The 27055-nt window shown below is 41.2% G+C and overlaps 1 long non-coding RNA gene across 2 annotated transcripts; it reads left to right on the top strand.

Annotated features, from left to right (window-relative positions):
* Positions 1 to 6137: 6137 nt before the first annotated feature.
* Positions 6138 to 26190, top strand: LOC130683799 (uncharacterized). 2 transcript variants are annotated; one of them, XR_008997766.1, is made up of 2 exons: positions 6138 to 13956; positions 24727 to 26190. It is a non-coding gene; the product is annotated as an uncharacterized LOC130683799 (long non-coding RNA). The 2 variants fall into 2 exon arrangements; XR_008997765.1 differs by lacking the exon at positions 6138 to 13956 and adding an exon at positions 19685 to 24303.
* Positions 26191 to 27055: the final 865 nt, after the last annotated feature.

Here is a 27055-nt window from a genome sequence, read left to right as displayed (position 1 = left end):
TAATTTGCTTTATAGCACGATACTGATGAATGCAAACGATAAAGCAGCAAATACAGATTATTCTTGTATACACATACATACATATCCAGCAAAAATATAAAAACAGACTGGGTTTATATTATTGAGAGTTGCATTTGGGTAAGGAGGAAAAAGAAATACATTTTATATTAAACATAGCTTATAAGTGCGAATAAATCTACCATCTGATTGGATTTCATATGTATGCAATTACATCTGTTGTTAACAGCATTTTTATTTCTATACAATCCTTATTCTTTTTATTTCACTGCATTAGGTGAGAATTGCAATATTAATATACTGAGAATAGCATGAAGTGATATCATTGTCCATATTTCCCAGTTTTCCATTCAATATGGTATTTATTTCATATTATCAATTTCTGCCACAGGAATCCATTTATTTCTAATTCATTCAGTTTCTTTCCTCTCTGTATAGACTAAAGTTTTTAAATGCCTTTTTCAATGGCCATAATGATTTTTTCTCCTATAATCTGTGCATGTGGTGATTTAAATTTTTATATTAAAGAATACTGTGTTCTTGGAATTACTCAGTTAGGTCATGATATATCCATTATGTACTTCTGGATTAGGTTGCTGATATTTTTATTAAAACCATGGCATCCATGTTCATAAATGAGATGTCCTCTAATAAATTTCTTTACTGGTTCTATCTTTTGGGTTTTGGATGTTAAGTTAGCATTGGAATGAATCAGAAATACTACCTTTACTGTTCTCTAAAATCTTATGTAAAAATTTATTCCTTCATTAAAAAAATTTTGCAGTTGGGGTGGGTAAGTCATCACATACAAGGAAAGAGAGGAAAGGAAGAAAAAAGGACCAAAGAAGAACAAACTCCATTAGAAAATGTTTTTTTTAATGGCAATAAGTAATACCTATCAACAATTGCTTTAAATGTAAATGGACTAAATGCTCCAATCAAAAGGTATAGGGTGACTATATAACAAACAATATTCAGGTACATGCTGCTTACAAGAGACTCACTTCAGATGCAAAGACAGATGGAAACTGAAGCGATCGATGAAAAAAAATACTACATGCAACTAGAAATTTTAAAAAAAGCTATTGTATGTGCATCAGACAAAATACTTTAAAACAAAGACTGGAACAAGAGGCAAAGAAGTACATTATATATAATGATTGAGGATTCAATCCAGCAAGAAGATAATAATACTTGTAAATATCTATGCACCCAATAGAGGAGAACCTAAACACATAAACCAAACATTAACAAACATAAAGAAAGAAACTGACAGTAATGCAATAATGGTATGGAACTTAAATACCAAACATATCAAGGGATAGATCATCCAGACCTAAAATCAATAAGGAAACAGTGGCTTCAAACTACACATTAGACTAAATGAGCCTAAATAGATATATACAGAACATGACATCAAAAAATAGCAGAATACTCATTCTTTTCAAGTGCACACAGAACATTCTCCAGCATAGAGTAAAAATTTAGCAAGCCTGAAACCATATCAAGAATCTTCTTCAACCATGATAGTATGAAGCTGGAAATCAATTGCAGGGGAAAAAACTGGAATAAACAAACACATGGAGGCTCAGCACCTACTAAACAACCAATGGGTCAATGAAAAAATTAAAGAGGAAATAAAAAAATACCTGGAAAATAGTGAAAATAGAAATTAAAAATGAAAAATCTTTGGGATGCAGGAAAAGCAGTTCCTAGAAGGAAGTTTATAGTGTTATAACAGGCCTACCTCACAAAGCAAGAAATATTTCAAATAAACAGTCTAACTCTACCCTGAAAGAAGCTAGAAAAAGAAAGCACAAAGTTAGTACAAGGAAGGAAATAAAGATCAGAGCAGTTATAAATGAAGTAGAGACTAAAAAAAAAAATGCAAAAGATCAGTGAAGAGCCAGTTCTTTAAAAAGATAAACATAAATGATAAAATTTAAGCTAGATTTATCAAGAAACAAAGAATTCAAAATCAGTAATTACAGAAGTTACAGAATTTACAACTGAAATGACAGAAATACAATTATGTGAGATTATTATGAAAAACATGCCAACAAACTGGACAACATAGAAGAAATGGATAAATTCCTAGAAATATGTAAACTCCCAGATGAAACCAAGACTAGAAGTCTGAACATGCTTCTTACTATAATGAAATTAAAGCAGTAATCAAACTCCCAACAAAAGTCCCAGAACAGATACAAAGGAGAATTCTAGGAAACACTTAAAGAAGAGTTATTATCTATCCTTCTCAAAGTATCCCAAAAATCTGAAGAGGAAGAAAAAAACAGACAAGGACACTACCATAAAAGAAAATTAGAGACCAATATCTCTGATGAATGTGGATGCAAAAATCCTCAACAAAATATTAGAAAACTGAATTCAAAAATACAGTAAAAGGATTATTCACCCCAAACAAGTGAGGTTTATTCCAGGGATGCAAGGATGGTTCAGTGTACTCAAAAAAACAATGTAATATACCATATTAACAAAAGGATAAAAACCATATGATCATCTCAAAAGATGCTGGAAAAGCATTTGACAAAATTCAGCATCCATTCATGATAAAGACTCATACTGGGTATAGAGAGAACGTACCTCAACATAATAAAGGCCTTATATAATACATCCACAGCTAACATCATATTCAATAATGAGAAGCTGAAAGTGTTTCCTCTGAGATCAGGAACAAGACAAGGATGCCCACTTTTATTCAGTGTAATGCAAAAAGTTCTAGCCATAGCAATCAGACAAAAGGAAATAAAAGGCATCCAAATGGTAAAGAAGTAAAATTGTCACTTTGCAGATGACATACTATATACAGAAAACCTAAGACTCCACCAAAAACTATTAGAATAAATGAGTTCAGTAAAGTCACAGAATACAAAAATTACAAAAATCTGTGTTTCTGTATGCAAATAAACAGTAATTAAGAAAACAATCCCATTTACAATTACATCAAAAATAAAATACCTAGGAATAAACCTGAGGTGAAAGACCTATACTCAGAACTATAGACATTGGCGAAAAAACTGAAGATGACATAAAGAAGTGGAAAACTATTCCATGTTCATGAATTAGAAGAATATTCTTAAAATGGCCATACTACCCAAAGCAATATATAGATTCAATGTAATCCATATCAAAATACCAAAATACCAACAGAATTAGAGCAAATAATCCTAAAATTTGTATGGGACTGCTAAAAAAGTTGAATTGCCCAAGCAATTTTGAAAAAGAACAAAGCTGGGGATATCACACTCCCTGATTTCAAACTATACAAAGCTACAGCAAACAAAACAGTATGGTACTGGCACAGAAACAGGTACAAAGACCAATGGAACAGAATAGAAAGCCTAGAAATAAACGCATACCTATGTGGTAAATTAATCTACAACAGAGGAGGCAAGAATATATAATGGGGAAAGGACAGTCTTTTCAATAAATGGTATTGAGAAAACTGGACAACCACATGCAAAAGAACAAAACTGGATCACTATCTTATAGGATATACAAAAATATACTCAAAATGGGTTAAAGACCTAAATATAAGACCTGAAAGCATAAAACTCTTAGCAGAAAACATGGGCAGCAAACTCATGGACATTAAATTTGAATGTCAGCATTAGTAATTTTTTTCTGGATATGTCCCAGGCAAGGGAAGCAGAAACAAATGGACTAAATCAAACTAAAAACTTCTGCACAGCAAAGGAAATGAAAAGGCATCCTACTCAATGGGAGAACATATTTGCAAATGATGTATCTGGTAAGGGGCTAATACCAAAGTACAACTCAACACCAAAAACAAATTTGATTAAAAAATGGGCAGAAGACCTAAAAGACATTTTTCCAAAGACGACATACAGATGGCCGACATTATGAAAAGATGCTCATCACCATTAATTAGGGGAATGCAAATCAAAACCACCATGGGGTATCACCTCACACCAGTCAGAATAGCTACCATCAAAAGACAAGAAATAATGTGTTGGCAAGGATGTGGAGAAATGTATACACTGTTAGTGGAATTTCAAATTGGTGCAGTCACTCTGGAAAGCAGTATGAAGGTTTCCCAAACTAAAAATAGAGATACCATATGAGCTAGCAATTCCATTTCTGGGACTTTCCCCAAAGGAAACAAAAATCACCAATCCAAAAAATATATGCACTGCTGTGCTTATCACAGCATTATTTACAAAAACCAAAACATGAAAACAACCTAAATGTTCATCAATAGATGAATGGGTAAAAAAGATATATACATATACACAAAGAAATATTACACAGCCATTAAAGAGAATGAAATCTTTCTATTTGAGATAATGATGGCCCCAGATATTATGCTAAGTGAAATAAGTTAAGACAAATACCGTATGATTTCACAAATGTGGATTCTAAAAAAAAATGAATAAAACTGAAATAAACCCAAACACGAAGAACAGATGGGTAGTTGCCATAGAAGAAGGAAGTGGGGGATAAAGGGGAAAACATTAGTGTGAATGTTTGATACCTTGGTCTGGCAATGGTTACATGAGTGTTTATACATGTCAAAATTCATTGAGCTGTGCCCCAAGATTTGCACATTTTATCATAGGTACCTCAATATAAGTAACACATGTGGCTCACATTATATCTCTCTTGAACAGTACTGCCTTTGAGCAATTAGGAGGTAGCTTCCTGTGCTAAAAGAAGCACAATTCCCAAGTATCAGAAGGGTGGCATCTACAGTGAAATAAACAGATGGATAGCTCAGGCTGTGGATATTCAAGCAAAGCCCTGGCATGCTTACTATTTTGTCATTCTGGTCTCTACCCTGGAAGGCTGTCTGCAATATACCCACTTCCCCCACCCTATCCCATTTTCAAAGACTATGCCAAGATTTCTTACCTGATTAAGGCAGTCATTCTATCTGGGTGTAAATAGGTTTTATCCTGTCAACAGATTATAAAGAGAATTAAGTAACCGAAAGTAAAGGACAGAGTGGAAAAAGATGTGGGCTGGCACCATTCAGGATATGGGCCAGGAATTGTATTTTCTAAACTGCATTAACACCAACCTACTCAGAACTCCACAGCCCTTTACAATGTCATTGTGAACTAAGAGAAGATTTCCATGCCCATGAGACTGCTCCTATAGGCAATCATTGGCTTCACCTAGGAGATCCTCCTTTAAGAGATCACTGGATCCTACAAAAGACCCTGAACAGCCAAAGCAATACTGAGAAAGAATAACAAAGCTGGGAGGATTATGCTCCCTGACTTCAACCTTTGCTACAAAGCCACAGTAACCAAAACTATTTGGTACTGGCACAAGAGCAGACTCATAAATCAATGGAACAGAAGACAAAGCCCAGATATAAATCCACAAATATATGGTCAATTAATATATGATAAAGGAGACATGAATATACAATGGAGAAAAGACAGCCTCTTCAACAACTGTTGTTGGTAAAACTAGACAGCTACACATAAGAGAATGAAACTGGACTATTGACTAACTCCATACACAAAAGTAAACTCGAAATGGATCTAAGACCTGAAAGTAAGTCATGAAATCATAAAAAATTTAGAAGAAAGCATAGGCAAAAGTCTCTTGAATATAAACATGTGCAACTTTTTCCTGAACACAAACATCTCCTTAGGCAAGGAAAACAAACTCAAAAATGAACAAATGGGACTACATCAAACTAAAAAGCTTCTGTACAGCAAAGGACACCATCAGCAGAACAAAGGCAATCTACAGTACAAGAGAATATATTCGTAAATGACTCACTGATAAGGGGTTAACATCCAAAATACATAAAGAGCTCACATGCCTCAACACCCACATATAATCCAACTAAAAAAAGAAAAACAGGCAGAGGACCTGAACAGACACTTCTTCAAAGAAGAAATGTAGATGGCCAACAGGCACATGAAAAGATGCTCTACATCACTAATCATCAGGGAAATGCAAATACAGTGAGATATCACCTTACACCAGTTAGAATGGCCACTACTATCCAAAAGATGAGAGACAACAAATGCTGGTGAGGATATGGAGAAAGGGGAACCCTCCTACACTGTTGGTGGGAATGTAAATTGGTGCAACCATTGTGGAAAACAATATGAAGTTCTTCAAAAAACTAAAAATAGAAATACCATTGACCCAGTAATTCCATTCTCAAAGAAAATGAGATCCCTGATTCAAAAAGACATATGCACCCCTATGTTTATCACAGCACTATTTACAATAGCCAGGATATGGAAGCAACCTAAGTGTCCATCAATAGATGAATGAAGAAGATGTGGTACATATACACAATGGAATATTATTCAGCCATAAAAGGAAAAGAAATCCTGCCATTTGCAACAACACAGATGGAACTAGATGGTATTATGCTCAGTGAAATAAGCCAGGCAGAGAAAGACAAACACCAAATGATTTCACTCATTTGTGGAGTGTAACCACAAAGCAAAACAGGGAAAAATATAACAGTAGACTCATAGACACCAAGAAGGGACTAGTGGTTACCAAAGGGGAGGGATTGGGGTGGGGGAAGCAGAAAGGGATTAAGGGGCACAATAATTCGCAATTACAATACAGTAGGGCACAGAGATGGTAGTGCCGCACGGAGAATAAATTAATGACTCAATATAACATCTTACTACATTGATAGACAGTGACCACAGTGGAGGAGGTGAGGACTTGATAATATGGGTGAATATTGAACCTCTGTGCTGTGTACTTGAAACCATCATAAGATTGTATATCAACGATACTTTAATTTTTAAAAAATCACTGGTTCCTATACACAGCCCACATGGCCCCCATTAGGCTTCCATGTTTATTTACATTAGGACAGTATTTTCAGGCAATAGGAGCCATTGTAGGCTCTTCCACTTCTGCTGAGCTCAGTTGAAGACTTATGTTATCATGAGGCAAGCAAAGGGTTAAAGTTCTGGGCCCCTCGGGTTGAGCCACTTTGGATTCTCTCTCTTGTGCCTGTTAGACCACTGGCATAAGACTTCAACAGATTGGAAGATATGCCAACGTGAAGACCTAGAAAGTGGCCTCGAATGCTCCTCTCCAGGAACTGCGACAAATTCTCAACTTTTCACTGGACTTTTCAAAGTAGGAAATACAGAGGGTAACCATTGCACATCACCTTCCAGAGGTCCAAGGACCTTAAACTCTTTGACTAGGACAGAGAAAATAAGTCTTTCATGGGGGCCAAAACCTCTGGGATGTGGAAAATAACATGTTAAACTATTTTGTACAAATTACAGAAGTTATACTCAAGAGGCACACAGACTATTCCTAATATACATGCTCTAAAATGTCCCTGAGAGTTAGATTCCTACAAATTAGATTTTCCTACCTTAGTTTCCAGGTGGGATAAAAGAATGAAGGTTGAAAAGATAGTCATCCCCTGTACACTTTCACCTCCTACTTAGAACAGAACTTATTCTAGTTCCCCATGGCTTCTGTCTCACTTGCTAAGCATCTAGTACTTAAGATCAGATTCCATTTTGGGGGCTCTGTAGGAAAGGCAGTGGCCCTCAGGAGAAAACCTGTGAACACAGCCATATGTAAAAGCAGGCCAGACACAAGAAGTCACTGGATATGGAAGACTTGGAAAGGTAAGATTGTTGTCGCTCCAGCTGCTGGGAGTGCTGTCCACAGCCTCTAGCTGTCACCTCCTTGGAGTTTGTCTCTGCTACAAGGGCATGCCCTTCCCTGAGCAACCAACATCCCATTATAGAGCGCAGAGGGCTACAAAGGCCGGCCACTTCAGGCCACGATGGAACAGTTCTGATGAGCCACATACATGTCGGTGCTCCTGGGGCCTGGCCGAGGCTCCTGTTGTGCCTATACTATAGTTAACAGCAACTGCTTCCCATTCCTTCTTTCCCATCCCTTTTATAGGATTTCATTGCTCATTTCTCATGCTAAACTCCCCCTCAACATCTAATTCTAAAAAGCCCAGCCTGTTACACTAGGCAAAAGGGGCTTGGAGGAGCAGGATTCCACTCTTTCTTGCCCAGGATGCCTAACCATCATTATGACCGAGTTCTGAGTACTAACCTTCTCAAATTGAAGAGATTGGTATAGTTCTGGCATTTCTAGGATATGTTGTGGTGTCCACATCCCTCTAGTTTCTAGTTACATGCAAACTCTTATAGCTCTTTATGGACCTAGATTTCAAGAATTTTATCCTTTGGTGTGTTTTTCTTGCCTCATGCTTGCTCTTCACATGGAGATTCTGTGTCTCCCAACCCGTCCACTTCAAACACAGAACTGTCTAAACACTGAAATTATATCTTCTTCCTAAAGTTAGGGAAGAGCACCACCCACTAAGGACTATCAATGGTCTGGCTAACGTTCAAGACCTGGCTTCACAGGTTCTGTAATTCCAGGGAGGATCCCAACATGGTGTCACCACTAGCAGAGGGAGGTTACCAGACATCATATTTCCAGCAGTGGATTGTTCAGAGAAATCAATCTCTGTATTGCTAAATCTTCCAAGACACTTAAAACATGTAGATATGTTTTATTATGTAAATTTAAGGGTATCTATAAAATATGCTAGACCAAGGCAGAGAATTGGGTTTTATACCTAGTCCAACACCAGGCTGAATTACCTGAAGATGTTAACCTGCATCTTCCAGATGTGGAACAGACCATAAAAATCATGTAGGATTCAATAAGAACTGCCTCAACTAACAGAGTACTCCAGTGTTCCACCTTATGATTTCCCACCTTCTCTGAAGAGCCAAAAATTCAAAAACTTTTTGAACCAAAGTTCAATAGATTCCTTGCAATCTCAACTCATCATCTGTAATGTTACAATGATTGGCAAAATGTCCCTAGCCAAATTACTATGCAAACTGAAAACACACTAAAGTGAACCTGTGGGTGCACAACAGCAAAGGTAGGTGCACACAGGGGCAAGGGCAAATGGCAAGAGCAGCAGTATTGTTTCCCACAGTCAATACTTCATGTTCACATTATTTACTGTGCTTTTTTTCCCCACATGAGAAAAATTAGATGGACCCTAGAGGCCTAGAAAAGCTCCTGTGTTCCAGGAAGAGTTGTGTGTGATACAATATCCTGACAGGTGAATCCGTAGAATACACACTTAGCCGTGCACTTACTTTCCTGACAACCCATTTTCTCTATGCACAGCAGAAAAACATGAAAGTTAGGTGTAAAAAAGGAACCACATTATGTCAAAGATACTTCAATTACAAAAAAAAGAAAAGAAAAAATAAAATGCCTTAAGTCAAAGCAAGGGAAGGGAAGGGAAAAGAAAAAAGAGGGAAGGAGGAAAACAGGGGAAAAGGGAGAAAGGGGGAAAAGGGGGAAAATGGGAAAGAAAAGAAAAGGAAGCACGCTGCTCACGCAGAGGTACTTTTGAAAACAAGATAACCTCCACTCTGTGACAATCCACCCACCTAGGTGTGCGCCACTGGTGCATGATAACAGCTATGGCTTGCCTCTCTGGGGCACTTTGTTTTAGCCTTCAGAGCCCATTTCCCCACTGAGGTCCTCTTTGTTCTTTCTGCTAAACAGCCTGTTTTGCATCATCTACAAAGAACCATTTTCTATTTCAATTAACTCATTCTCTTTACCAAAAACTGCCTCCATCCAAGGCTGTATACCTGGGATATCCTGTGGGATCATCTAGTCAATCATCGATGGTTCCTTCTACCCCAAAAGCCCAGCGGAGGCTCCAACCCCGCTGAGGTCTCAGGGAGCACAGAGCTCTGCTCTGTGATCAAGTGCTGCCATCTCTTGGACAAAGTGCTGAACTCAGTCCCAACCTGTCTACCCCTCAGGTCTCCCCTGGGCTTTGATTCTCCCACCTACATTTACAGCCCGGATGGGAGAGGTACTCAGAAGCCCCCACATCTTATAAGGCATAGATCTTAGATAACCAGGTAAAGCAATATCCCATAGACCCAGAAACCTTGTCCTTTCTGGATTTCACAAGTATTTTGCTCACAGAGGAAGAGGGGCTTAAATGGAGTAATCTGGTTTTGACCCACTTAGGCAAATAAGCCAGGTGAGGGTGTCCACAGAAGAGCTATCCAGCTGTTAAGTGCAGACTTGCCTTCCCATGGAATCCCAGGCTTCATTCGTTCTGCTAGCTGGCGGGTAAGGTTGGTTCCTGAGTGAGCACTTAAAGGACAGATCTTCTCATGGAAGGCTCCGCAGAGATATAGAGCAAATCCTTCGTAATCTGCATGGGTAGGTAAGCTCTTGTTCCCCCTTGTTTCATCTCAAAGACAAACAAATGAAAAGCAACATTTCTACCAAGGAACCAAAGATCTTCTACCAAGACATAACCAAGGCTAAGTCTTCAGCATGACCTACAATTATTGATCAGTTTGAAATGGTTATTTTAAAAAATATGTCTTAACCCCAGTCGTAACATCAATAAAATATCACTCTGTAACCTAATCAGACTGGCTTGATAGGGTATCTCCCATGCAAGACCAGGTACCCACTGCAGTTGAGTAGACCTAGACCCCTTCATCAATCAGAATCATAGGCCTGGCTTTGTTTTAGGATTCTTCCAGATAGAGTTACCAGCTCTGGATACACTTTGGCACACTGACCTAAGAGACTGGAAAGGCAGGTATGTTTTATGTCTGCTAAGCCCAGATATGTTTATCCTGACCTCTCAGAGATCTTTTTACCCATGGAATTCTTGTCTATTAGGAAATGCAAAAGATAAGCCTTCATTCTTAACTAAATATACAGGGTGTCCTAGAAAAGGACTTTAGACCTTTAACATAATTTGTCACTGCTAATTTCCATCCCATTCTGAAGGGCAAGAATAATGTCACGTCACTCCCATCTTACCTGTTCACAAAAGGAACAGGGCTTGAAGTCAGGGTGAACTAACTAGACAAGAAATCCATCTCTACCACCACTCCCTGCCCCAAACTGATGTCACTCAGTCCTCATTCCCTAAACTACATGGTACATAGGACCTTCCATCAGGCACAGTCAGTATTGATCAGGACCAGCGATACCCCAGGGCCAGCTTTTATCTTTCAACTTTTGCCAGTAAATGAGAATCATGATTTACCTTCAGTAACTTCCTCATTGTCAAGTAATCAGAAGATCTCTCCCAAAACCTTCATTGTAAGGGTCCAGATACACCACAGGCAGGTATTTTACTGAGCCACATATTTAGATTCTTCAGGCATTTAAGAAACTTTATCAGCATCACTAATAGTAGTTTGGCATTAGGGAAGAGGCAGAGTTATGTTGGAAATGGTAGCTAACCACTAATTCTAATACCAGAGCATCTTCGCTGTGTTCTATGGCTGTGGCAATCTTGAAATATGCCTTTGGGACTGCCTGATTAGGGTAATTGACTGACAGATCCAGCTGCCATGCTACAAACCAATATTAAGTGGGAAGAAAAGTACATATACTGATTCTTGGGTAGTGTTTAATTGACGGGCCATCTAGTCAGGGTCCAGATGGAAAAGGAGTAAAAAATTAAAGAGACTAGGAGCAAGCATATGGATATACAAGATATGCATATTTTCATATCTCATGTTAACACCTACCACAAAGCATCCACCCCAGAAGAGGCTTAGAACAACCAAATGGAGAAAGTGGCTGCCAGCTGACATTAGTCAGCCTTCATCAGCAGACAGGCAAATGAATGAATAGTTATGGTTACAGACATGGAGGCTACCTGGGTGCCCAACTACTTGGAATGCCACACTCTAGAGCCAGTCTAGCTACTGCTGCCTCTCACTGCCCAAACTGTCAACAGAAAGGAGTGTTGAATATTCATTACTGCACTATTTGCAAAGAAGACCAACTTATTACTAGCAAGTTGGCTACATTGACTATATAAAGCCTTTCTCATTTTAGAAATCCAGAAATTCAAGCTCCCAGGAACAGATACCTAATCTTGGAATGGGATGGTATTTCCTGCTTGCAGAACCTCAAACAGTACCATTCTGGGGGCTTCTACCATGTGTCAGGGTCCAAGGGTTGCCATTGAGGTCTTGGGGTGATGTGAAGAGCAAAGAAAGAGGTGGGAGTCGTCATGGAGGGTGCTCAGAAGAAGCCACTTTATTCTGCATAAAGCTGTACTTTTTATACTGCTATAGTGCTAACTCAAGGTTACCCATAAGAATTGAAGACACACATGCGTGTGGCCTTCATGGCCAGGTGTCTGGCCTTCAAGGCCCTTATCTAGCTCCTTACTCATGGGTACAACACACTGTATTTTCAAGGTTTCTCAAGGCCAGACATATCCAGGATGAAGCAGTGGACAGCTGTCCTTACAGAACAGTAGGAAAAGTGGGGGAGGCAGATAGCCCTACCCTACACCACGTTCTACCCATAGGCGATCCCAGTCAGCAAAGCTCCTATCCAACAGGCTACCTACAGAAAAGGCGCTGAGTGGGCCCCTGATCATGGGGTCCGTTGGTCATATCCCAGTATAATACCTAGCAGCTAGCTTTTCTTTCAACAGCAAGTTTATAGACCTTTCAGAAAGCATAGCAGAAGCACTAACAGCATGCTCTAAGTTTAGGACACCTTCCTTCAGGATAGTATTTACATTAGAGACATCTACATGGTGCTCTATCCCTAGTAGCGAGACTCTTTGGGTCTAAGAATCAGGAGGTGAAAGCTAAAACTGTCCCACATTCCATTACATAAAATGACATACTGAGTCATTTTATGAGTCATCACTGTTGGTGGGATAACTGAGTGATCAAAAAGAGGAGGTTGGGCTGCATTTACATGATAATGGGTAAAACTGTATGTTGAACCCTGTGGTCCACTTGACTATCCCCTTGTACCTCCTTTCTTGTCCCTAAGGATGACCACCTAAGGGTCACACCACCAGGGAAGTTGAACTGCCGATGAGGTGGAGAGTGCAGGCAGGACAAGATGGGTATCAGCTGTGACCCAAGATCAACTAAGCAATGGTTTCTGTGTCTCATCCCACTTACACCCTTTGAGTTTTCTCTCTGGAAACGAGGCCCTTTGGGTACCATGAAGCTGCTACTTTGTGGACCTGGGTAGAAAAATAGATCTGTCAGCATAAAAGGCAGACTATGGAGGCTGTTAGAAGTTCATACTTCCCTCAGGCTGATTCCAACCAACCACAGAATACTGATGAAGACCCATTCCTGGGAGACTTTGGGACTCCTCTGAGAGGGGATTTCTGGTCTGTTAATCCCTGACCTTGCCAAGGCATCTAGTATTACGCCACAGCCTAAGACGCCTCTTACCCAGCCTTTCTTCCTTTTCTTTCCTGCACACAGACCTGTATTGCAGTTGCTGGCTCTTCCAAAATCCACCAGATCTGTGACTTTCCTTCCTTCACAGGCCTTCCTCCCACCACAAAAGCTGGTGAACATAATTCCATCTTAGCATCTTAGATGATGTGAGCCAACAGTATAAAATTTTTGAGTCCCAACTGAATAAGTAAGCTTATAGATGTCTGTAGATGCTCCCAAGACTACTACTCCATTCAGAGGGGAGATGACCACCCAAGGCAGAAGAGGTGGCTAGTGCAGATCCTGAATTACCTCAACACCATGGGTATTAGCTGTACCCCATATTGATGGGGTGCCCAAGGTACATGGTTACCCCTTTCCAAAAGTTTTTCAAGTATAAGGATTAAGAAGCATGATAACTATTTGCCAAGTTTCCACCTCATATCTGCTTGGGCCCACTTATTCTAGGTTCTTCTGTCCCAGTCTTCTCATGTTCTACCATATGCCATTTTATTCTATTGACCCAAATGAAACCCATCACCATCACAGGTACTGCTGTCTGCCTGTGACACTCATCACCTTCAGCCTGCCCCAGGGAGAAACTGAAAACCAAGCATCTGAAGCTTAGGTGGCCATAGGAACCCAGACAGACCAATGAGGCCAGGACTCAGACCTGCTTCCTGGGGTGAGAGGCTCACTGGGTCCAGGCCGACTGGCACTTGGGCAACTCCATGTCCAATGGCCAGTTTACAGCAATTCCTTTATCCCAGTACATGACGTCAGGTGATCAAAAACATTTTACGACATACTCAAAGACAAATTGGCAGAAGGGAAAGACATTAATTTTTATATTTTCTCCATTATACTCACCTTGTTTCTTCTATGAATCCCCTGTATGGTGTGGTTCACATACTTGGGTAGAGCCAAGATGACCCCAATTCCTCAATTAACACCAAAGGAATCTGGTCATGTTAAACTTCAAAGTTGAACAAAATCCTCTGGGCATTTCAGCAAAAAGACCAAAGAACTTGTGATTTTAACAGCAAGACTGAGTAAGAAGATAGTACAGAAACTTTAAATATTATCAAGAAAATGTGACCCCATAATTTACAAAAAGCAGAACTGATTTTCATGAGTGAGTCCCCAGGATATTGTTCTCAAAACTCAGAGTACTGTTCTGACAATTCCTTCCTTTGGAATCCACTGGAGAAAAAGCTTAACAACCAAAATGACTGGTGAGACACCAATAATAAAACTAGTATCCCTGCCAGCTTAGTACTAGGATATACAGCCTACAGCAAGACACAGAATTTCTATACTATTTTGTTGGTACCTCATGTCACTAAAGACCTATCTCAGCCTCCTGGTGGCTCCCTGACAGAAGGCCATCCAGCTATGGGACCCCCTCTGGAAACATCTCAGCATGCTCCCAGTCAATACTCTGGAGCATTCCAGAAGATGCTGAATTAGACTTGTAAGATCAGAGCAAGGGACTTCACAAGTCTGGAGATAATTTTTTTTCCTTGTGATTAGGCCCAAAGGCAGCTCTGAACAATGAGGGGTCACAGTCCTAGGACAGGCATGTAGGGAGGTATTACATGAAGGAGCAGAGGCAACAGAACCTTACCTCCCACCTATTCTTTGTCCTTTTCTTCTTTTAACCATTAAGTCATTAATGAATCATGTTGAGGCCATGTCCATATCCCCTCAGGTTTCTTTTTACCAGTTATCCATATCCCCTCAGCTCTGGCTCTCATGTGACTTCCAGGGCCAGGTCCTGCTCTGTTCTGGAGAGCTGTCCTTGATTGGAACTGTTTTGCCTGTACACCCAAAGATCCAGAAGTGCCTGAGGCTTTGTGCTTCTTTGCCTTTACCAAATAAGAGCAGCTAGTAACTAGTGACTATTAAATATACTACTTTGAAGGCCCAACCCACAGCTGAGTGTGACTTACACTCTGGTGCTCTCCTGTGGAAAATGGATGGAGAATAGTGCACAGGATTTTGCCAGAGATCAGTCTTCCTTGGCTTACCTACCAACTCCTGTCCTACCTCCCCACTCCTTGACTTGTTTCTCTTGGAATACTCCCTTAATTACTTCTCTGCAAATATTCCACTGTCTTTTGTGTGGACCCCAAACAAAATCTAGCATATATTGGTCTCTTGCTGAATTCATGACAACTCATGGCACTTCCAGTTTTGCAGATTTGCTTCTTGATTTACCAGTATTTGGAAAAATCCGAGGGGAGGGTTTTTCCCTTCTAGCTCCAGACTTCAGGGAAACCCTCTATCAAAGACTATCAGTGCTCAGCTGACCTCTCTGCCATATATGGCACAATAGCTCCTGGTTATTTGACTGCTAACAGCCAGCCCTTGTGTCTTTGCTAAGGGTGCTGCCAAAAGGGGGTTCAAAAGGCCTGGGAATTTATGTCCCCCTACTGACAGATTTTGGCTAATGAGAGATGGGTTGAGAAGATAAAACCTTCTGCTCTCTTGCCTTTGTTAGATAAACTGAAGTATGACCTATACTGTCTCCAGAGGTAATCTGCCACATTTACACATGTTTACCATCAGCAGGACTCCATCTGGTATCACACCCTTGTTTTGATCCTCTTGTGCAGTCTACTTCTGTATTACCTACCCAATTTTTCTTAGTTATAAATCCTAATCACTCAAATTCTCACTTAGGCTCTTGCTTCTAGAGAATTCAACCTAATACTCCAAACTCCTGGCCAGCCTGTAGCCCAGCTGTAGCTTTCACAGAAAGCACCTGACTGACACTACAAGCTTCCATGTACCCTGGGGAGATCCCACCCAGAGAATGCTGCCAACCCCCGGCCAGTTTGATTATGAGCACCCTCTAACTACCACGTACTAGACTTGTACTTCAGCCACAAGAATTCAGCCCTAGATGGCATGAACCACTTCCTCTGATCTAGCAGAAGAAATGTGTGAAGACACCAAAGGTATCATGAAGTTGCTAAGTGAGTTCATCAATTGCACCCTCTTCCCAGAATGAATGGGGTCACACTATGTGCCACAAACAAAAATCAGAAACCGGTCCTGTTGGACCCACATACTCGGACCTCTGCAAACCATGAATATGCCCACCCATGTGATTTCTTGGAGAACCACTTTCTGAAGAAGGTGAAACACCTTAAGATGAGTGACCTCCTGACCAGACAGTGTGGACAAGGTGAGCCTCAGACTAGCTGGGAGGTACTTCCCAGTAGCTCAAGAACTGGAGCCTTCTGAGTTCAGCTGACTCTACACCCATCCCTCAAACCCATCCATTTGTGGCCTGTACCAGCTGGTTTTAAATCAACCCTTAATATACCCAACATCATATCATATCCACAAATTTACTCTTAATTGAAGAAATAGTCATTTCTCCACAAGAGTTATAATACTATATCCATAATCAAGGGATAGAAGTAGGCTGGCTCCTGACACCATTACAAGCTAACACCCACTTAGTGATGGGTATTTCCTAACCCCACAAGTTCAGACCCAATGGGATTAGAGGTTCCAATCTCCTGGAGAGGAAGACTTCCATCAAGAGTATAGAATGAGTTCCCTAAAAACAAAGGCTGCAATTGGTCACTCTGTGTACCTCTTGCCTGTAGACAAGCAGGCAAAGCAAGGAGTCCTTGTTATGAGAGGGGTCGCCCACCCTGAGCATCATGAATAGGGTTCTGCTGCAAAATGGAGGAGTATGTCTAAACTTGTGGGGTTGACTCGGTGTCTCTTAGTGATACTCAGTGGGGACAGTTAATGCAGCATCCATGACCTGACAAAAGCAAGAAAACTAGGTAGTCAGACTCCCAGTGAATATAAGTCTCAGAACCCTTACTAAAAAAGCAACTAGGATCAGAAGTACTGACAGAGGATCAAGGGGAATCTATAAAGAGTAACTGAAGAGGGAGAAGATGAATACCCATTACTTGTAGGGAATTGTGACCTCTTGAAACAGTAGCTTGTCACACTAATCATGTTATTATAAGTTTCTTTGTAAATATTAAATCAAGCTGGTGACCAGTCAAGACAAAGCAAGTGAACTCCACTTGGGCTCCAGTAGATACAAATGTGTACGTGGTAGACTGAGCAGGCCCTCAGCTCATCTTGCTTGCTTGCTCAGGCCACCCAGAGGATGCCTACAGACAGTTCCACATGCCAGGGGGTTCCTGTCTCTGTGCTCTCCTAACACAGGACCCGGCTTATCTGTGTGAGTCCTGGGCGTGAGTGCCTAAGGAAGAACTCACAGCTAATAAGGGGAAGGGGTAGGTGGTCTACCTAGACCATTGCCCAGAACTGTCCCACTAGATGGTCCTCAGAATTGGCTTAGGTTCCCCACAGTGGTCACCTACTGAGGCATCTTTAATGGTTTTCCTGTCTTCCCTGTCTCACTTAACTCCCCCACTGTGCTTCCTGGAATTACCCTTCCTGTAGTTTACTTGACCTAAATCACTGTTCTCAAGGTTGCTTTATGAAGAACTCAGACTAAGCAGGAGTTAATCTGAATGGGCTGATATTATTTGGAAATAAGTTTTAAGCCAGATATGATTCAAATAACTGGCTTGAGTTCAGTTTACAGGTCATTTTAAGTATATGAAATCTTGATTTATCTATGTTTTTTCTTTTTTACAAAATATAGAAAAGCCTGACCTGGTTTTTGCCTCAAATACTTAAATAACAGTCTTGTAACTTCATTATACAGAGAAGGGCAATTTGAGCACTGAAGCTCAAAAGACAAATCTGATGTGAGGAGGAAACCACTCAGAATCCACAAAGACATGAACGCTGCCATATACAAAGCTAAAGAGAGAAACATGGTCAGGCCATAGGGGAGGAGTCTAGGCACATGTCCTTAAGTCCTATTAGACTTACAGACACAAGGGGTAGAAAACAGCAAGTCCAAAAGCCCCTCAAATTGCAACCAGACATTAGAGAGCTAGGCAGCTTGTGGAGATACCAGGACAGGCTCACAGGTCACAGTAAAGGAAGATCAGAGAGACCACGATGTTTTCCAAACCAGGGAAGCACAGCCAATACTCCCTTCATGAGCACCTGCCCCTTTCGGGGGAGATTGCTCCCACTCTTTTCTGTGTTAGGCAGAATAATAGCCCCCAAATAGATCTACAAACTAAATCCCAGAAGCTGTGTATAGGTTAGGTAACATGCTAAGGGGGAATGAAGATTATAGACGGAATTAAGATTGCTAATGAGCTGACTACAGAATACAGAGATTATCCTGGATGGTCCCAGCTGGATGGTGTAATAAGAGTATTTAAATGTGGAAGAGAGAAGCAAAGAAGTCACTGTCAGAGTGACGGGACATAGAAAGACCCAGCCAGCCATCACTGGTTTTGAGTGGAAGGGGGCCATGGACCAAGGAACACAGGCAGCCATGACAGCTGGCAAAGTAAGAAAAACAGATTTAGTTTCCTCTCTAGATCCTGCAGAAACAAATGCAGCCCTGCCAACACCTCCATTTTGACAAGGTGAGACACTTCAGAACTTAAAGGGTAATGCATAAAATGGGATCTGTAGTATAATTTTATTCCATGGAAATTTAAATGTATGCATACAATCTCTAGAAGGAAAGAAAAGTGGTTTCTTCTATGGGGGAGAATTGGGTCACTCAGGCCATCATGGAAAAACTCTGATGAGCTGCTATACACACGCCAAAGTTCCTGTGGGACTGGCCAGTCTCTGCTGTGCCTACACTACAGTGAACTACAGCCACTTCCCAGTTTTGTATCCTTTCCCATCCCTTTTACAGGATTTCAGCTCTAACAAGGCTTCTTCAAGCTAAATTCCACCTCAATCTCTGATTCCAAAACACCCAACCTACAGCATTAGGTAAAAAGGGCATGAGGAAAAGCAATTCCCTTCTTCCTGCCCAGGTTGCCTGCTCACCAGTACAAAGCCCTTCTGAACCCTAAACCCTCTCAGATGAAGAGATCTGCCTGGTTCGGGCACCACCAGGCTTGCCATCTCTTTCCAGATTCTTCTAGTTGCTAGTTACACAACAACTTGTACAGCTCCTTATGGACCTAGATTTGAGTAATTTTGTCCTCTGGTGTCATTTCCTTCATCTTGTTAGCTCCTCACATGGAGATTCTGTGCATCTCTCATCTATTTAGCCCCAAAATCAAATGTCTAAAGCATTAAATTGAATCTTCCTCCTAGAATTAGGGGAGACTACTGCCCACTTAGGGCCATCAATGTTCTAGACAGAGTTCAAGAACGGGTTTCATATGATCTGTAATTCCAGGAAGGATCCCAACACAGACACACACTAGCACAAGGAGGTGAGTTACTAGACATTCATGTTTCCACTAGTAAAGTAAGTCAGAGAAAAGTACTGCCACATCTTCCATAACACCTGGGAAAAAATGTAGATTTATTCTGTGTACATGTAAGTTAAATGCTGCCTAAAATATACTAGACCAAACCAAAAAATTAATTTATGTTGAGTTCAACACCCAAACAGAATTACCTTAAGATGTTAATCTGTAACTTCTAGATGTGACAACATTTAGACCAGCACCAGAGGAGTCAACATCACAGGATTATAAAAACTGCCTCGACTAACACAGAATACTTTAGCATTCTATGTCATAATTTTTCAGCTTCTCTGAAAGATCCAAAAATTCAGACTCTTTTGAGCCAAAGTTCAGAGATATTCCTTGCAATCTATATTCACCATGTGAAATTTGTTATAATGATTGGCAAAACATTCCTACCCAAGAGTCACTATGCACATTGAATAATGCTAAACTGAAACTGTGGGGGCACACAGGCAAATTCAGCTGCATAGGCGGGCAGGGGTGCATGGCCGCTAGCTGTAGTCTTCTGTTGCTTCCCACAAGGTCTCAGGTTCACATTATTCATTTACTGTGCTTTATCCCTTATCTTCTCCACATGAGGAGAAAAAGTCCCTGAGCCTCAGAGGCCTGGAAAAGCTCCCATGCTCAGGGAGGAGTTGCATGTCATGAGACGCCAAGAGGTTGAACCCAAGGAAGACATGCTTGGTCATACACTTATTCCATCAGATGACCTGTTTTCTCTATGCATAAGAGGAAAATGTGAAAGTATTTGTAGAAAAGGAAGCATGCTGCTCAAACAGGGGTACTTTCAAAAACAAAATAACCTCTGCTACTGTGACAATCCACCCACCTAGGTGTGTGCCACTGGTGCATGACAAGGCTTACCTCTTGCTTCTATGGGGCCCTTTTTTCAGCCTTCAGAGCCCATTTCCCCACTGAGGTCCTTTTCTTTCTGCTAGACAGCTTCTGTTTTTTATCATCTACAAAGAACCATTCTCCTTTTCACTTAGCTTACTCTCTTTACCAAAGCTGCTCCATCCAAAGCTGCATACTTGGGATATCCTGTAGCACTATCTAGTCAATCACCCATGGTTCCTTCTACCCCAAAAGCCCTCTCAAGGACAGCCCAGCTGAGTCTCCAACCCCGCTGAGGTCTCAGGGAGCACAGAGCTCTGCTCTGTGATCAAGTGCTGCCATCTCTTGGACAAAGTGCTGAACTCAGTCCCAACCTGTCTACCCCTCAGGTCTCCCCTGGGCTTTGATTCTCCCACCTACATTTACAGCCCAGATGGGAGAGGTACTCAGCAGCCCCCACATCTTATAAGGCATAGATCTTAGATAACCAGGTAAAGCAATATCCCATAGACCCAGAAACCTTGTCCTTTCTGGATTCTGCAAGTACTTTGCTCACAGAGGAAGAGGGGCTTAAATGGAATAATCTGGTTTTGACCCACTTAGGCAAATAAGCCAGGTGAGGGTGTCCACAGAAGAGCTATCCAGCTGTTAAGTGCAGACTTGCCTTCCCATGGAATCCCAGGCTTCATTCGTTCTGCTAGCTGGCGGGTAAGGTTGGTTCCTGAGTGGGCACTTAACAGGCAGACCTTCTCATGGAAGGCTCCACAGAGATACAGAGCAAACCCTTAGTAATCTGCATGGGTAGGTAAGCTCTGGCTCCCACTTGTTCTCCCCCAAAGCCAAACTGACAAATGAGGGCAACATTTCTACCAAGGATTTAAAGATCTTCTACCGAGGATCTGTAACCAAGGCTGTCTTCAGCACGGCCCACAATAAAACAGTTGATCAGTTTGAAACATAGGTAGAAAATATGGCTTTTCCACAACAGTAATATCAGTATGCCACCCCATATCCTGTAACACAAGACTAGCTTGATAGCAGCTCCCCTGTGCCCATCAAGGCATCCACCACTGCAGCTGAAGGAACCCAGGCCCCCCAATCACTGGAAATCATCGGCCTGCCTGTGCTCTAGGATTCTTCCTGACTCAAAGTTGCCAACTCTGGATATGATTTGGCAAACTAATCCAAGAAACTAGAAAGGCATGTATTTTACATGTTGTCCAAGGCCAGACATGTTTGTATGTGCCTCTTACAGAATTCTTCTTAGCCTTGGAGATCTTGTCCATTAGGAAATTGGGAATATCAACCTTCATATTAAACTCAATACAGGGATTCTGTAAAAGGACGTTAGACTTCTGACATAATTTGACACTATCAATTTCCATCCCATTCTAAAGGATGATGACAGGTGACACACTTGTTCCCAAAGGGAACAGGGCTTCAAGTAAGCATGAAATACACATCCACCACCAGCCTGTCTACCCAAAACTGACAGATGTCATGCAGTCCTCATTCCTTAACCCACATGGTGTATGGGAACTTCCATCAGGCCTAGTCCTGACCACAGTCTAATAGCCCACAGCCAACTTTTTTCTTTCCACTTTTGCCAGTAAATGAGAATCTATTTCAAGAATTCCCTCATAAACCATTTCCCTCACAACCCTTATCATAAGGGCCCAGATACCAAAGTATATTACAGAAACACATACCTAGATTCTTCAGACATATAAGAACTTTTATCAGAGTTTCTAATACTGTTCTGGGGTTAGAAAGACAGAATTGTGTTCCAAATGCTAATCACAACTTCCAGTTCCAGAGCATCTTGGCTATACTTTAGAATTGTGGCAACCTTGAAAATCTGCTTCTCTGATGCCCCTACTTAGGGGAGAGTAATTGGCTGACAACTCCTGCTACTGTAGGACAAACCAACTTGAAGTGGAATGACAAGGGGCCCAAACAGAGAATATATATTGATCCCTGGGAAGTGACACAATAGAAAAGGACTGGACAATTAGACAAAGTAGTCTAGCAAAGGTTGTAAGGACATCTAAGATATGCCAGCTTTCATATCACATGTTAACACCCACTATCAGCTCTGACCATGGCAGAGGCATTGAACAATGGGTTCAGATGAAATGGCTTTGCCAGTTGACATCAGCCAGACTTCATCAGCCAATGAGCAAATGAATACATTGGCGTCACTGCAGAGATGAAGGCTGCGTGTTCCCAATTACATGGAATACCACTTTACAAAGACAGTCTACTTTTGCCTCTGAATGTCCTGCCTTCAACAAAGAGGAAGTTGAGTTCCAATCATTTGCTAAGGAGACCAACTTGCCACTTGATAGCATCTTGACTACCTTGACTACATTAAAGCCTTTCCACTATAGAAGAACCAGCAGTTCATCTTCACAAAGATACCTAATCCTGGTATTAGTTCATCTCTCCTGCTTACAGAACCTCAACTAGCATGACTGTCTGGGGCTTCTACAATACTCCATCATGGCTACCCAAGAGCATTGCAACAATTTGACCAATGGATTCGCTTCACAGAAAAGGGAGTATAAAATGGCCCCTGAGACTAGTGGTTACCAAAGGGGAGGGGTGGGGGAGGACGGGAGAAAGGATTGAAGGACATGATTGGCATACATGGTGTGGGGGGTCTCGGGGAAGTCAGTGTAGCACAGAGAAGACAAATAGTGTCTCTGTGGCATCTTACTACACTGACGGACAGTGACTGTGGCAGGAATGGGGGACTCGATAATATGAGTGAATGTAGTAACCACAGTATTGCTCATGTGAAACCTTCATAAAATTGTATATCAATGATACCTTTAAAAAAATGGCCCCTGAATCATGGGGGCACTGGTCATATCACAGAACACCATTCTTAAGCAGTTAGCATCATAAAGTTGAAAAAAATCTTCAGAAAGCATAGCAGAGGCACTCAGTTAACATGCTGTAATTTGGAGTGCCTTCCTCAGGATGTTCTCTATACATAAAATAGACACCTATATGGTATTATATCCAGTAGGCAAACTACTTGGGTCCAGGAATCAGGATGTAAAGTATAGTCCCATGTCCCATAATTCCAAATGACACCCTGGTTCACTTTGTCAGTCATTACTTCAGGGATCACTGACTGATAAGTAGGAGAAAGAGGTTTGACTACTTTTAAATGATGGAAACAGGTAAGAAGTGTGTGAAACCAGGTGACCCACTTGATTATCTACTCACACTTCCTTCCCCCATTGTAATTCAGATACATTCAGCAGCTCTGGCTAGGAAAGATATGAATAGTAAGGGTTCAGACCCCTGAAGAGGAAGGTTGGGGTTATACCACAGGTAAACCACTAATCCTTAGCTGGGATGTCAGCCAAGGGTAGAGGATCAAGATGGATATCAGTTGTGACCCAAGATAAATTCCAGGAACAGCTGTATTCATCCCACTTAAATCCTCTGAGTTTTGCCTATAGAAGAGAGGGCTGGGCAATCATGGAGTTGCTACTCTGTAGGCCTGGGTTGACAGATCTGCTTCTGTGCCCAAGTAGCAGACTGGTTGCCATTAGAATGCCATACTTCCCATGGGCAGTTTCCAACCTACAACTGAATGCAGCAGGGATACTGAGGAAGGCCCATTCCTGGGAGATTTGGCAATGGATGCTTTGCATCCTTGTGCTTACCATTGACCTTGCCAAAATGCTTTTAGCTCACTGAAACCTAAGGCTTTCTTGTTCTCTTTCCTTTATCTGAGTCAGAACTGCAATTTTGTCTGATGGGTATCCCAGAAACTTCCAGCTCTATCCTCAATTTCCCTTACAGGTTCCCCCTGCCACCTCAAAAAATTGGTAAGCATCTAATCCCATCTTGATATTTGCTTCTCAGGGATACAATCTAGTAGAAGTTTGGGGTCCAAATAAATACTGAAACATTAGAATATACCCAGTTGTGAAAACGAACTTGTATATGCCATAGATAACTGCAAAACTACTTCACTGACAGGAAAGATACTATCAATCTAAGTGAGAGTGGTGGCTAGACTGGGCTTCCCAATTACCTTAACACCACATATATTACCTTTACCCCATGCTGATGTAATATCTGAGGATATAGACCCAAATTTCCAAAGTTAGTGAAATATTGGGATTAGCAGAGGTGGAAACTGTTTGCCAAGTTACCACCTGACCTTTGTTTTCTGAAGCCAGTTATTTTGGATTCTTCTAGTCTTCTCACGTTTTAATATGTGTCATTTTATTCTGCTGTTTACTCAGGAAAACCTATGGCTATCCTGGATATAGGCATCTACCTGTGACTGCCATCGACGTCCTCATCCTGCCTCCAAACAAGAGGCAGATCACCAAGCCTCTGAAATTGGCTAGAGGAATCCAGGCTGACTGGTGAGACCAGGACTCAGATCTGTCTCTTTTGATTGGAGGCTCACCGGATCCAGGATGACTGGCACCTGGGCTACTCTGTACTACCTTTGCTAGAAAAAGGGCTGGTGTTATGAGCCATAACATTACTCAGCCAATTCTTCTTTTACCATATTCCATTTTAATCTTCCTTTGCTTTAACATTCATCACTTATGGACAGGAGTCAGATAAGTAATGGTAGCTTCCTAATTTCTAGGCTTTTATTAGTGTATTGTATTTAAACACATTCTGTTTTCAAAGCACTACCTTGTCTTTATTTTAAAATGTCACTTATAGTAGTAAACTTATGGGCAGAATGACCTTTGGCTATGGGATAATTTTCATTTTTATTGGACTTGACATAGCTTTTCCAGCTACCTTTAGGTGACCTATATAAAACCTCATCCATTTTGAAGATTTTAGTCTGAAAAACCATTAGTATTTTTCAGTATTTCTACTAACTACCTCCTCAAACTTATTAACTAACAGGTTGGTTTTGACATTGCAAATTATGAAAAAAACACACTTTCTCCTCAGTGATGTTCCATTAGGCTAAACCATTAGGAATCAGCTGGTTCCAAGTGACAGGAAAACCCCAACTCTGTTTTTAAAAACAGTACACATTACTTCATAGACAGTAAAGTCAATGTAGTATTGCCTCTAAGTGAGGCTGATTCAGGAGGCTCAGTTTAATAAAAAACCAGGATCTCCTTGTCTCTAGTCTCCCCTTGTGGTATCAGACTCATCCTCAGTGTCTAAAAAGGGCCTCACCACTACCCTGAGAAGTTCCAGACTCCCCCATGAGGGTATAAAGTACTTTATTATCTTTCAAATATTTCTTCCAAAAGCTCCTCTCAAAAAGTTGTTGCTCCTTTCCAGCAGTATCTCCTGGATTTTAATGCCTGATTAGATAGCACACCCATCCCCGAACTAGTTACAATAGTCATGGGTGTGTGAGTAAGAGAACAGAATAGCTTAAAAAAAGATAAAGTCAGTCACGTATGGCTGAGAATGACCAAGAACAGAAGCAGCCTATGGAATGTAGATTTCCCCAGAAGAATGTCAGAGGTACTTTTGCCTGAGAAAATAGGAATAAATGTTGAGGAAAGATGTTCCCTATAAGACCGAAGCCCAGGGTAGGATGGTGAGCCTCCTGAGCTATCAACGCCTTTGTGCTGCGGAGTTCCTACCTCAGGGGCTTTGGCTTCAGTTGTTACGGCTATAGACCTGTCAAGACAGCCTACCTGACTAAGGTCAAGGGAGTACAAAACCGAGCAATTTGGTGTTAGTTTGCCAACTCAAAAATACAAAATTCAGCTTCCTGATCCATTTCTGGTACTTCTTATGATGGGATATTATATTTAATGGCTCCTTAGATAACTAAGGAAATTGTGAGTTTACTCCAATAGTTACTTGTGGGTATGTTTTCACACTTCCCTACCAAAGTAGCTACCCTAACAGATTCTGCAATATCTCTAGGACAAAAAGAATAGTTATTACATTGCATTTTTCTGTACTTTTGAAACTAAACATCAAGCTAAGTGACCACTTTACAAAAGACATATTGAGTTGAAACCAATGACGCATGGAACCCAGGCACATAGGTAATTGGTAGCATCTCTCAATACCAGGTACAGCTGGAATCAGGAGCCATTAAACCAGCTTACTACTTACAGGGTTAAAAATTTGAAGATTCAATCTCTGCCTCAGATGTAAGTGGGTTTTCAAGCCTCTTTTCGGAACTCAGCAGTCTGCTACATAGCCCTAGGCTACTTCTTTCATTTCATGCCCTATTCCACTACCTATACACCCACATCCACACCAACAGGGCACCAACAGTAGAAACAAGGACAGTAACTCAGGGAACTGCAAAATAACTCATAGCCAAGGACTCTTCCTCCATTCCCTCCTCATCCCCCCTTGCTAGTACCAAGCACTCGCCTCTGAGCCCTCTGAGGACAGAGCAGAGAGCTGCACTGAGGCATCAGCCCCCATTGTCCACTGGGAACAGGGAAGGAGACCTTCCTCCTGACTGCTAATCAGTTCTATCCCCCTGTGTGCATCATGGGGCGATGATATCTGAGACCCTCTCACCTGCTTCAGAGCAAGAGCTGCCTCATTTCCCCATCACATATTTTGTACACAATGTGGATATATCTTCAAAACAGAGCTCCTTGACTTTTTCCC

The sequence above is a fragment of the Manis pentadactyla genome, chromosome 5, assembly GCF_030020395.1.
Source record: "Manis pentadactyla isolate mManPen7 chromosome 5, mManPen7.hap1, whole genome shotgun sequence".
Lineage (NCBI taxonomy): Eukaryota > Metazoa > Chordata > Mammalia > Pholidota > Manidae > Manis > Manis pentadactyla.
Note: the sequence above shows the minus strand (reverse complement) of the source record. Positions and strands in the feature narration are given on the sequence as shown.